Below are 14,032 nucleotides of genomic sequence, written 5' to 3' on the forward strand. Positions count from 1 at the left end.
TTTTGAGATGGAGTCTTGCTCTGTTGCCCAGGCTGGAGTGCGGTGGCGCGATCTCAGCTCACTGCAACCTCCACTTCCCGGGTTCAAGCAATTCTCCTGCCTCTGCCTCCCAGGTGACTGGGATTACAAGCACTCACCAGCACGCCAGGCTAATTTTTAGTATTTTTAGTTGAGACAGGGTTTCACCTTGTTAGCCAGGATGTTCCTGATCTCCTGGCCTTGTGATCTGCCCACCTTGGCCTCCCAAAGTGCTGGGATTATAGACGTGAGCCATTGCACCCAGCCAAGTCCTAACTCTTTTTTGTTTACTAGTCCTCACCTCTAGCTGTCTCATCTTGCATATTACTGTAAGTAGCAAGAAGAAACCAGGTGGCATCTTCAACATGTATTTTCAAAATGTCCTTAACCACATCACTCATCACAGTTCTTTAGGCATACTTTCTACATTATGTATAACTTCTCCCAGCAATGTTGCTAAATATTCTGCCAACACCTATCAAGTATCTGCTTTCCTTAACTTTTCAGTAAGGTTTTCCTTACTTTTATGCAAGCCCTCACCTGCAGTATTCTTAATGCCTAAAATCCTATGAACAGTGTGTTCAAGGCATTTTAAGCTTTTATTAAAACTCTTCTCAATACCTTCTCCTCAGCCCAAAGGTACTCTCACATTTTTGGTATTTGTTATGTTAGTATTCCAGTAGCAGCTACCCAAATATGAATTAGTTATCTATTGTTATATAACAAACACTCAAAACAACGCAGCTTAAAATAACAAACACTATCTGTAGTTTCTGTAAATCAGGAATCCAGGCACAGCTAACTGGATGCCTCTGGGTGAGTGTCTCTCAAAACTACAACCAAGCTGTTGGTCAGGACTGCAATCATCTCAGCATTTGGCTAGAGAAGAATCCTCTTACAAGCTCATCCATGTGCTTTTGTCAGGTTTCAGGTCCTCAATGGTTGTTGGCTAGAGACCTTGCCATGTTTGCTTCTCCATAGCTAGCTCCCCTAAAAGTGAGCTTAGCAAAAGAGCAACAGAAGAAGTCTAAGACAGAGCCACGGTCTTTTTGTAACCTAATCTCAGAAGTGGTATCCCACCACTTTTGCTGTACTCTGTTTATTATAAGTTAGTCCATAAGTCCAGCTCACATTCAAGGAGGGGCATTGTGTAAGGTTATGAATACTATGAGGTGGAGATCATTGGGAGACATCTTAGAGATAGTCACTCAGGGTCAGCTATAACTACTCACTCACTGCTCATACCACACTATGTTAATTCCACATGTAGTAATTTTTATGTGATAGTTTTGATGTTCCATTAAGGTCTGCACTCATTGTCACAAATTAGAAGCACAAGACACGACTTCCACAACAAACAAGAGCAAATTAATGTAAAACTTATAAAGTATATCAAAGGAAATGACATGATCAGATCTGCATTTTGGACTCAGAAAAGAAGGGCTAAGATATGTGCCAATTTAGACTGGCACCAAAGAGAGCTCATCAAAGATAAGGGTGGTTTGGCATAAAAGATAGAAATTAGGCCACACTTTATAAATGTGGATATCTAGATTTTAGAAGACATAGCAGTAGAAGAAAATTTTAGGTGAAGGAAATAATATGACAGAGGTTTGGAAAGCAGAAAGTCTCTTCCTGGATTTGTAAAGAGTTTGACAGGAGGAAGAATATTGGGAGACAAGATCTTAAATACAAAATTGATACATTAAATTTTAATTTCATAAGCAATTGGTATGAACATTTGGAAAACAGCTGATCAGCCTATCTATTCTCTTCAAAGCCACCCTGCCAAATTATCTCTAAATATGACTTGAAACATTATGATCTTGATTGGAATCCTTTTTCATATTCTGAAGGGCAAAGGTCCACGGCAAATCCAGATAACAAAGCACTCTAGGATTTACTCTGTGTGTCTACTTTTAATAAGTGTATCATAGAGAATTTTGGGAGGATTAGAAAAGACTCTTCGAACAAAATAAGAAGAGAAAGACATAGGTTATTTTGAGTGGTTTTAGAGCCGGCAATCCAACACCTTGAGAATATTGGAAAATATGGTCAGATAATCACCTTGGAAACCACAGAAAAGGTAAACCTTTTTGCCCTTAGTCCCACCTAAATGGAACCCAAGCTGTCTACAACTTGTTCTCAACAGCTCAACAATTCCCTTAATTTGTTCATATTAAAATCTCAGCACACATTTGTTAAACAGAATTAAGTTGTGCCTCTAGTTCCATAATGGATTCTTCAGTGTGACTGAAAGAGTTCTGCTGGGTACTATGATGTGACATATAATGTGACATGGAGGACTGACTTTAGTATTTCCTGAGTTGCAAAGTCATTCCTCTGTGCTCAATGTATAAAGAAAAGCAGGCCATTTAAAAAATTATCCCACAGACTGCTGTTTAGTCAAAACCACTGGCATCAATGAATTTTTTACCTTTTCTTCTAGCCCACAACACTTTGACATTATTACAAATCTGCATGAACAATTAAGAATATTCTAAAATTTATGCTGTTATAATGATATCTTAAATTGATACAGACTCAGTTGATAACATGTTCAATCTATAGAGTGAAAGATTGCTTTAGCAATACTTGTCACCCCATGTTTATCAACACGTATCATTTATAACATGGTAAAATTAAAAAATTCAGTAAATCATATAAGTTGAGTGAACAATGTGTGCAATGAATGAAGCATGTATCTACTTTTAGTGGTGACATTTTTGCACAGAAAATAAAATCAATATTTCATTCAAGTGTTAAATGTGTTAGTATTTTAAATACTCACTAAAATTTATATGTATACATTTGTAACAAGTATTCCATTGAGGAAGAATATTCTACTCCATCTCAGGTTTACTATTTGTAGAAACTTTAAAAAAGTTCATATATGCTGCATTTAAAAATATGTTGTTTAAGCAGACTGAAATAAGCTAAAAATAATATAAGAACAAGATTCCATAGAAAGTATAGTTGAGTATGATTAAAACAAACACAAAAATGCCCTAAGATATGTGTGTGAAGAATTTGAACAAACAAAAGCTCATAAAACAGATGCTTTTTAGACATACGTGTCTTGTAGAAATGAGAGATTTTTTAGTGAAACTGTAAAAGAGATTTTGTTCTATATATATTTTTTCTAAATATTATTAAAGATGTTAAAAGAATTTTTTAACGTGACAATTATCTATACATTACTTTAGAATAGTTTTAGGCATAACAGAAGACCAATATGTTCTTCCATAAATTCAGTCTTACAGATCTAGTTGTAACTATATCCACATTGGTAGATGCTATCAAATTGCAGTTATCAAAATAATCTTTAGTATTGTATCTTTGCTTAAAAGTAAAAATTTTTAAAAAGCACAGTAAGTTTGGTCAAGGACATGTCATATTGACTCATGTGATTACTTTCTCCACACTGTATTCTGAATTGTGTTACCATCATACTGTTCACAATTTTCTTCTTATATATAGGTGTGCAAACTCAGACTTACAATGAATCTAAAGAAATAATGTCAACCAAAACCACTTTGTACTGCTTTTCTGTGTAATTTATCTTTTCAGTTTCAAATAAAACTCTCTAACATTGTCAATATCACTCAGAAGATTTGGACAAAGACCCCGATGGGTACCATTACCTTATAGCTAAAGGAATCATCAGCGATCTTTGCTGACACTTCACTACTCTGGCCTTCTTCCCTCCTAACCACCTGTAAATCCCAATTTATTTGAAGTACCACCCTGCCTTTTGAGTTTTTAGCTTGGGCTCTGTCTATTTCTGTAATGAATTTATGAAGGATGTGTTGACATGATCTTAACAAAAACTGTGTTGTAGCAAGGGAGAAACTAAGAAGAAAAAAATAAGTTTCTTTGTTCAAAACAGGTCAAACCAGATGGTTTTACAAAGAACAGTAGCTAAATAGTATATCATTGATTTCAACATGAATAATAAAGGGGTTCAGAGGCTGCTCCTCTCATACATGAGGTTTTGGCTTCCAATATCTAACAATCTGGACACTTGCCATGGTAATGATTACTTCATGTGGGTCACAAACCCCACTTCAAAGTAAAGAAACAGTATAATGAAAAAGATTTTGAAGAGCAGATGATAAAACTGAGTAAATAAAATATGAATGTGTATCCTTTATCTTATAACTTTGAAGATCATGATTATTCTTTACAATTTCAGTGAACTGAACACTTCTGTTTTCAGCGTATCTTATCAAATTTATAGTGAGTAGTACTATTTTGCAATAGATTCCGCCATAATCACTTGTTGGACTGTCACTCGAGTAAAGTAGGTTTTGAAATTACCCATGAAACACATTTTGGTAGTTTATATAAAGGTGCATTTATTGTTCATTACTGAATGTTAAGCTGAAAGCTTTAAAGCATTCATTTAATTTTTTCTTCTGGAAATCATTTTTCAGTTTAGAGTCTGTCCTTATTGGAAATACTCCAGAAAATCCAATGCTATTATTTTCTTTAAATATCTCAGGCCAGTCATGGTGGCTTATGCCTGTAATCCTAACATTTTGGGAAGCTGAGATGGAAGGATCACTTGAGCTCAGGAATTCAAAACCAGCCTGGGCAACAGAGTGAGACCTCATCTCTAAAAAAATTTTTTTAAATGCTTTTTCAATACTTATATTGTCAACAATAATAAAGACTTCCCAATCTCTAACCAACATTGTTTGAATGTAATCATGCATTTCAAACTCAATGATGGCATGGTCGTACAGGTTACTTAAATGAGCAGAGCAAACTAGACATGCTAGGGAGTATAGAAATCCAAAAACCATGTCTTACCCAAAAGAAATTGAATTAACTTTTAAGAAAAAAAGAAGAAAAAAAAAAAAAACAGAAAAAAAGAAACCCCAGGTGGCCAAAGAGAATCAATCTAGGGGTTTAGTTGTGACTGGGGTGGGGGTCACCATGTTTTTACCCCTTATGTCTAGGAGAACTGTTTATGCCAGATTTAAAAGCAGACAAAGCTCTGAATAGCTATTTCTTATTATTCATGCACTTGAAGAAATGTTATATGTTACATTATAATGCTTTAATTAAAATATGAGATGTTTGGTTAATGCAGTATTTCTCAGCTCTCTTTTTTCTCAGTTCTTACTTGGAATTTATCATTTTATGGTGATAGATGGGAGATTTGTGAGAATAACATCTATTTTATCCATTTTTAAATTATAGACAAGGAAAAAACAAGACCCACAGAGGTTAAATACTTTACTCACATACCCTAGCCAGTTATAAGATTCAGAGACTTTAATTTACACATACTTCATGAATATATGTGAAGAATAAGGAGAAAACAGGCACAGAACATACATTCATGTGTCACATTAATTACTGTAAATCTCTCTCAGTCTACATCATACCTTAATCAATGTTTGAACTCTACATGCTATACTGAGCCTGACTAGTATTTATCAGGTAAACTCCAGATAAATTTTAATTGTATTTGAATTTTGTTTGAGTAAGTGACATTTTCAAAGAAATCAGAAGAGCTATTGGCAAAAATGAATTCCTTGGGATTGAAATTTTACTGCCTGAGTTATATAGTGATCTCTATAACCTAGCTCAAAGTAAAGTTAGTTTAACTTTTCTTCTTCCTTTTTTTATAACAGGCTTTGTTTCAATATGCAGGAGATAAAAGTTGTTCTGAAAACATCTGTAAATGCTTATAGTTTCATCAAACAAGCAGGATGGTCTAAGAGTTGATTCTATCTTTGGTGTTTAGAATAGCAGAAAGATGTTAAAGAGGAAATTAACACATTTATCCTAGGTAACAAGGGCTGTTCACTTCAACAGATGTTCCAGAGACCTTTATAATGATCTAGGGAAGCTTGTAAGTACAGGGAAATATAAGGCGATATTTATAGAGGTAGAGCTTAAACAATGGAATTAAAGCATGATTTAACTGAAATAGCACAAAACAGTATTTAAACAAGTGTTCAAATTCTGGCTCCATCTTGTGCCTCAGTTTCCTTATCTGAAAAAATGGCAATAATGACAGAACCTATCTATATTGGCCAAAATTCTAAGAATTGTCCCTGATGACTCTCACCCTTGTATAATGTCTTCTCTGCATATGAGTGGAACCTGTGAATATGATGAAATATCATTCTTACGATTACGTTAAGCTATACGGCAAAAGAAAGATTATTTGTTTGGGCTTAATCTAGTCATATGAGATAATAAATGCAGTTTTCTTCATCTGATGACAGAAAAGGAAATCAGAGATTCTGAACATGGAGGGATTTGATGAACCTTTGCTGGTTTTGAAAGAGGATGAAGCCACATGTAAAGAAATGTGAGAGGTGGGAGTAGCCCCCAGCTGACAGCCAGCAAGAAAAGGGAATCAACCACAAGAAACTGAATTTGTTCAGACTTGAATGATCTCAGAAGTGAATTCTTCCCCAGAGCCCCAGGTAAGAGCCTAGCCCAGCTGACACTTGATTTTGGCCTTGTGGGGCCCCAAGCAAAGTTTCTAGGTGAGCCAGCCAAGACTTCTGATCCTTCAATCTGTAAGATAGTAAATGAGTATTATTAAACACCAAATATGTTGTGCAACAATAGAAAATTAACACACTATCTCACAGGGTTGATATGTGGATTAAATACTATAATATCTGCAGAGTTCTTAATATATGTAACTTCTTGTCAAGTTGTAAACACTCAATAAGTGATAGCTGTTTTGTTCTTGTTGTTATTAGATACGTTATTCGGAGCAAACCTCAGAAACCCATAGACACTGGAAAACCTCAGACTTCTTTTTTTAAGATGATAATTGTTCTAGTCCACAAAATTCTTTAATGATAAATGATAAAGCATATTCAGGTGCTTGTACAGATTAATATGCTAATATTATCCTAAGAATCATTGCCTTAATTTCATAAGAGAGAAGGATTACAATAGAATAACCAGTGAAGATTTAACTTAAAAATCAAGACCTGAACTTGAAAAATGAGTTGGATTTATATGAGTGGGGAAGACAAAGAAAAGGGCTTGGGAGGAAGATGATATGGTTTGGCTCTGTGTCCCCACTCAGATCTCATGTTGAAATGTAATCCCCACGTGTCAGGGGAGGGAGCTACAGTGAGGTGATTGGATCTTGGAGGCAGATTTTCCTCCTTCTGTTATCATATTGAGTGAGTTATGAGTCCTGATGATTTAAAAGTGTGGCACTTTCTCCTTTGCTCTCTCTCCCCTGCTGCCATGTAAGAGATGCCTTTCTTCTCTTTTTCCTTACACCATGATTGTAAGTTTTCTGAGGTCTCCCCAGCCATGTGAAACTGTGCGTCAATTAAACTTATTTTTTTAAACAAATTACCCAGTTTTAAGTAGTTCTTTATAGCAGTGTGAAAAAAGACTAAAACAGAAAATTGGTACTCATGGTGGAGTATACTGCTATAAAGATACCTGAAAATGTGGGAGGACCTTTAGAACTGTGTAACAGGCAGAACTGGGAACAGTTTTGAGGGCTCAGAAGAAGACAGGGAGATGTGGGAAAGTTTGGAACTTCCTAGACACTTGCTGAGTGGTTTTGACCAAAATGCTAGCAGTGATATGAACAATGAAGTCCAGGCAGGGGTGGTCTCAGATGTAGATAAGGAAGTTATTGGAAACTGGAGTAAAGGCCCCTTTTGCTATGTTTTAGCAAAGGGACTAGCAGCATTTTTCCCCTACCCTATAGATCTGTGGGACTTTGAAATTGAGAGAGATGATTTAGAGTATCTGGCAGAAGAAATTTCTAAGCAACAAAGCATTGAAGAAGTGACGTGGGTTTTTCTAAAAGTTTAGGCTCATATATGTGAAGAAAGAGATGGTCCAAAATTGGAACTTACTTTTTAAAGGGAAGCAGAGCATAAAAGTTTGGAAAACGTGCAGCCTGATCCTGTGGTAGAAAAAAAATATATTTCTGGGGAGCAAGTCAAGCCAGCTGCAGAAATTTGCATCAAGAACAAGGAGATGCATGTTAATCACTAAGACAATGGAGAAAATGTCTCCAGGGCATATCACAGATCTTCACAGCAGTCCATCCCATCACAGGCATGGAGGCCTAAGAGGGAAAAATGGTTTCATGGGCCAGGTCCAGGGCCCTACTGGTCTGTGCAGTCTCAGGGTTTGGTGTCCTGCATCCCAGCCACTCCAGCTCCAGCTATGGCTAAAAGGGGCCAAGGTACAGCTTGAGCTGTTGCTTCAGAGGATGCAAACCCCAAGCCTGGCAGTTTCCACATGGTCCTGGGCCTACAGTTGTGCAGAAGGCAAGAATTGATGTTTGAGAACCTTCACCTAGATCTTAGAAGTATGGAAATGCCTGGATGTCCAGGCAGAAGTCTGCTGCAGGGGTGGAGCCCTCGTGGAGAACCTCTGCTAAGGTAGTGCAAAGGGGAAATGTGGATTTGGAGCTACCACACAGAGTCCCCACTGGGGCACTGCCTAGTGCAGCTGTGAGAAGAGGGCTGCTATCCTCCAAACCCCAGAATGGTAGATGCACTGACAGCTTTCACAGTGCCTTTGGAAAAGCTGCAAGACCCAACACCAACCAGTGAAAGTAGCTACAGGGGCTGTACCCTGCAGAGCTACAGGGGCAGAATTGCCCAAGCCTGTGGGAGCCCACCCCTTGCATCAGTGTTCCCTGGATGTGAGACACGGAGTCTGAGGAGATTTTAGAGCTTTAAGATTTAATGGCTGCCCTGCTAGGTTTTCGACTTGCATGAGGTCTGTAGCCTCTTTGTTTGGCCAATTTCTCCCTTTTGGAATGGAAGCATTTACCCAATGCCTGTACTTCCATTGTATCTTGGAAGTAATTAACTTGTTTTTGATTTTACAAGCTCATAGGCAGGAGGGACTTGTCTCAGATGAAACTTTGGACTTGGACTTTTCAGTTAATACTGCAATGAGTTAAGACTCCAAGGGATTGTTGAGAAGGCATGTTTGGTTTTGCAATGTGAAAAGGATAAAAGATTTGGGAGGGACTGGGGAAGATTGATATCATTTGGCTCTGTGTCTCCCAAATGTCATGTCAAATTGTAATCCCCATGTGTCAGGGGAGAGACCTTGAGGGAAGTGATTGGATCATGGGGACAGACTTCCCCCATGCTGTTCTTGTGACAGTGAGTGATTTCTCATGAGATCTGATAGTTTAATCTGATGGTTTAAAAGTGTAGCACCTCCCTCTTTGCTCTCTCTCTCTCTCCTGCTGCATTGTAAGACACACCTTGCTTCCCCTTTGCCTTCCGTCATTATTGTAAGTTTCCTGAGGCCTCCCAAGCCATGTGGAACTGTGAGTTAATTAAACCTCTTTTCTTTCTAAATTACCCACTCTCAGGTAGTTATTTATAGCAGTGTGACAATGAACTCATACAGTGGGGGACCAGAAGAATCAAGGCCTAAAGCAATATGGGCATTATTTTATTTTCTATTGCCAGCAAAAGAATGGTTGGACTTAACCAAATATTATCTTTATTGTTATTATTACTTACCAGAGGTCTTCTAGGAGATTATAATATGCTAAGTATGGTTAATGTGCAATTGGGAGTGAAGTTGTTTTGGTAAACTTATTTGATTATGAACCCCTCTATTTCTCTCTCTTCTTCTAATATCACCTCATTACTTTCTTTCATTCATTTAGCTTTTTTTTTTCTTTTAAATTTATGAGGCTCTAGGCACCATGCCAGGGCTGAAGATACAAAGACATGCAAAATCCATATAATTCTAATCTAAATAAAGAAAGTATATTTTTAGCTCTGTGGAGAAAACATGGACCAGGAGATCTCACTAGTTCTTTTGAGCTCTTCACGTCCAAAGTAGTTTTCTTATTTTAAGACTGTGTGTTAAGTTTGCTCTCTATCTAAAGCTTTTAGCAGAATTTGAATGTTTAATGAACCTGATATGTCTTCTAATAGCTGTGCCACTTACTGCCAGCAATGGGAGATATGGACTATTATTTCTGGATTCAGAAAAGTTTCCTTAGTAATTATATCCTTGTACAATACCTCAATATTCTGAACATAAATAAAGAGTTTTCTAGTCAACATTGTAGATTTTCTAGTAGCACAACTACAAGTGGATATCTTTTAGTCATTGTTTAAAACACAAATCTCTGCTATGAGTTTTGGCAGCTAGAAGTAATACCAATCAAAAAGAAATGTGGATATTTCTCTCCTGTCTAGTTTAAAGTTTATCAGTTATGAGCTTTATCAATAAAAGAGTTCATTGGAGGAAAATTACTTTTCTTGAAATGTGAGCATACATTGTGAACTAAGAATTGTTTATAAGCATTCCTAGAAGAAATTAGCTGATTATTTTCACTTTTTGATCAGTCATTTTACAGTTCTCATTTAGCAATATTTGCACTATAAAATATAGTAAAACTTGAAGTCTTAGTTTCAGAAAATTACTGAAAACATAAATAAATTCTTTTACAAAAGAATAATAAAAATGACCTCTAGCTTTGTTTCTATTTCCATGTGATTATTCATTATCTCCTACACCCATAAAGGTATATGGATGGTAGGATGTCTAAATTGTGTATATATCTTTTCATTTCAATGATATTTCACCATAATATTTGTGATAGTTTGAATTTCAGTTGGAAATAGCTCTTCTTTGAAAATTTTGGAAGGACTTTGTTAAACATGTTAATCATAGGATGTTTCTAAGATTAACCAGGTTGAAAGAACAAACACCTCAATGCTAGTAAATTCCTTAAGGGCATACCTTTATTTAAGACCAAATTAGGTCTGTTCCAAGAGAGCCAAATAGAAACAGCTCCAGTCTGCAGACTGCAGCTCCAGTCCCAGTGTGATTGATGCAGAAGACAGGTGATTTCTGCATTTCCAACTGAGTTATCTGGTTCATCTCATTGGGACTGATTGGACAGTGGGTTCAGCTGACAGAGGGTGAGCTGAAGCAGGGTGGGGCATCCCCTCACCTGGGAAGCACAAGAGGTCAGGGGATTTCCCTTTCCTAGTCAAGGGAAGCTGTGACAGACTGTACTGGGAAAATCAGGACTCTGCCATCTAAATACTGTGCATTTCCAATGGTCTTAGCAAATAGAACACCAGGAGATTATACCCCGTGCCTGGCTTAGCAGGTCACACACCCACGGAGCCTTGCTCACAGCTAGCGCAGCAGTCTGAGATTGAGCTGCAAGATGGCAAGCCTGGCTGGGGGAGGGGTGTCCACCATTGCTGAGGCTTGAGTAGGTAAACAAAGTGGCTAGGAAGCTCAAACTGGGTGGAGCCCACCACAGCTCAATAAGGCCTGCGTGCCTGCCTCTGTAGACTCCACCTCTGGGGACAGGGCATAGCTGAACAAAAGGCAGCAGAAACTTCTGCAGACTTAAATGTCCCTGTCTGACAGCTCTGAAGACAGCAGTGGTTCTCCCAGCATGGTGTTTGAGCTCTGAGAATGGACAGACTGCTGCCTCAAGTGGGTCCCCGACCCCCATGTAGCCTAACTTGGAAACACATCCCAGTAGGGGCCGAATGACACTTTATACAGCTGGGTGCCCCTCTGAGACGAAGCCTCCAGAGGAAGGATCAGGCAGCAATATTTGCTGTTCTGCAGCCTCCGCTGTTGATACCCAGGCAAACATGGTCTGGAGTGGACCTCCAGCAAACTCCAACAGACCTGGAGGGACCTGTTAGAAGGAAAACTAATGAACAGAAAGGAATAGCATCAACATCAACAAAAAGGACATCCACACCAAAACCTCATCTGTATGTTACCATTATCAAAGACCAAAGGTAGATATAACCACAAAGATGGGGAGAAATCAGAGCAGAAAAGCTGAAAATTCTGAAAAGCAGCGTGCCACTTCTCCTTAAAAGAATCACAGCTCCTCGCCAGCAATGGAACAAAGCTGGATGGAGAATGACTAGGACAAGTTGACAGAAGTAGGCTTCAGAAAGTCGGTAATAACAAACTTCTCCAACCTAAAGGAGGATGTTTGAACCCATTGCAAGGAAGCAAAAAACCTTGAAAAAAGATTAGATGAATAGCTAACTAGAATAAACAGTGTAGAGAAGACCTTTAATGAACCTGATGGAAATGAAAACCATGGCATGAGAACTACATGACACATGCACAAGTTTCAGTAGCTGATTCGATCAAGTGGAAGAAACGGTATCAGTGATCAAAGATCAAATTAATGAAATGAAGTGAGAGGAGAAGTTTAGAGAAGAAAAGAGTAAAAAGAAACGTACAAAGCCTTCAAAAAACATAAGACTATGTGAAAAGAGCAAACCTACGTTTGATTGGTGTACCCGAAAGTGACAGGGAGAATGGAACCAAGCTGGAAAAAACTCTTTAGGATATTATCCAGGAGAAATACCCCAACCTAGCAAGGCAGGCCAAAATTCAAATTCAGGAAATACAGAGAACACCACAAAGATACTCCACTGGAAGAGCAACCACAAGACTCATAATTGTTAGATTCACCAAGGTTGAAATGAAGGAAAAAATGTTAAGAGCAACCAGAGAGAAAGGTCGGCTTACCCACAAGGGAAGTCCATCAGACTGATAGCAGATCTCTCAGCAGAAACTCTACAAGCCAAAAGAGAGTGGGAGCCAATGTTCAACATTCTTAAAGAAAATAATTTTCATCACAGAATTTCATATCCAGCCAAACTAAGTTTCATAAGTGAAGGAGAAATAAAATCCTTCGCAGAGAAGCATATGCTGAGAGATTTTGTCACCACCAGGCCTGCCCTACAAGAGCTCCTGAAGGAAGCACTAAACATGGAAAGGAACAACCGGTACCAGCCACTGCAAAAACATGCCAAATTGTAAAGATCATTGATGTTAGACAGAAACTGCATCAACTAACGGGCAAAATCACCAGCCAACATCATAATTACAGGATCAAATTCACACATAATAATATTAACCTTAAATGTAAATGGGCAAAATGCCCCAATTAAAAGACACAGACTGGCAAATTGCATAAAGAGTTAAGACCCTTTGGTGCGCTGTATTTAGGAGACCTATCTCACATGCAGACACACACATAAGCTCAAAATAAAGAGATGGAGGAAGATCTACCAAGCAAATGGAAAGCAAAAAAAAACAGGGCTTGCAATCCTAGTCTCTGATAAAACAGACTTTAAACCAACAAAGGTCAAAAGAAACGAAGAAGGGTATTACATAATGGTAAAGTGATCAATTCAAGAAGAAGAGCCAACTATCCTAAATATATATGCACCCATACAGAAGCACCCAGATTCATAAAGCAAGTCCTTAGAGACTTACAAAGAGACTTAGACTCCCATACAATAATAATGGGAGACTTTAACACCCCACTGTCAATATTAGACAGATCAATGAGACAGAATGTTAACAAGGATATTCAGGACTTGAACTCAGATCTGCACCAAGCCAACCTGATAGACATCTACAGAAGTCTCCACCCCAAATCAACAGAATATACATTCTTCTCAGCACCATATCACGCTTATTCCAAAACTGACCACATAGTTGGAAGTAAAGTACTCCTCAGAAAATGTAAAAGAACAGAAATTACAACAAACGGTCTTGCAGACCACAGTGCAGTCAAACTAGAACTCAGGACCAAGAAACTCACTCAAAACCGCTCAACTACATGGAAACTGAACAACCTGCTCCTGAATGACTACTGGGTACATAATGAAATGAAGGCAGAAATAAAGATGTTCTTTGAAACCAATGAGAACAAAGACACAATGTACCAGAATCTCTGGGATACGTTTAAAGCAGTGTGTAGAGGGAAATTTATAGCACTAAATGCACACAAGAGAAAGCAGGAAAGATCTAAAATCAACACCCTAATATCACAGTTAAAATAACTAGAGAAGCAAGAGCAAACACATTCAAAGTTAGCAGAAGGCAATAAATCACTAAGATCAGAGAAGAACTGAAGGAGATAGAAACACAAAAAAACCCTTCAAAAAATCAATGAATCCAGGAGCTGGTTTTTTGAAAAGACCAACAAAATTGATAGACCACTAGC

The 14,032-nt window shown here is 37.9% G+C and overlaps 1 long non-coding RNA gene across 3 annotated transcripts in view; it reads left to right on the top strand.

Annotated features, from left to right (window-relative positions):
- Positions 1–14,032, top strand: part of LOC105482711 (uncharacterized) — a 198,725-nt gene that overhangs the window by 73,868 nt on the left and 110,825 nt on the right. For all 3 annotated transcript variants that reach the window (XR_011619533.1, XR_011619537.1, XR_987797.3), the window contains one exon: positions 6,264–6,467. This is a non-coding gene — a long non-coding RNA (uncharacterized lncRNA). The remainder of the gene's footprint in view (positions 1–6,263; positions 6,468–14,032) is intronic.

The sequence above is a fragment of the Macaca nemestrina genome, chromosome 1, assembly GCF_043159975.1.
Source record: "Macaca nemestrina isolate mMacNem1 chromosome 1, mMacNem.hap1, whole genome shotgun sequence".
NCBI lineage: Eukaryota > Metazoa > Chordata > Mammalia > Primates > Cercopithecidae > Macaca > Macaca nemestrina.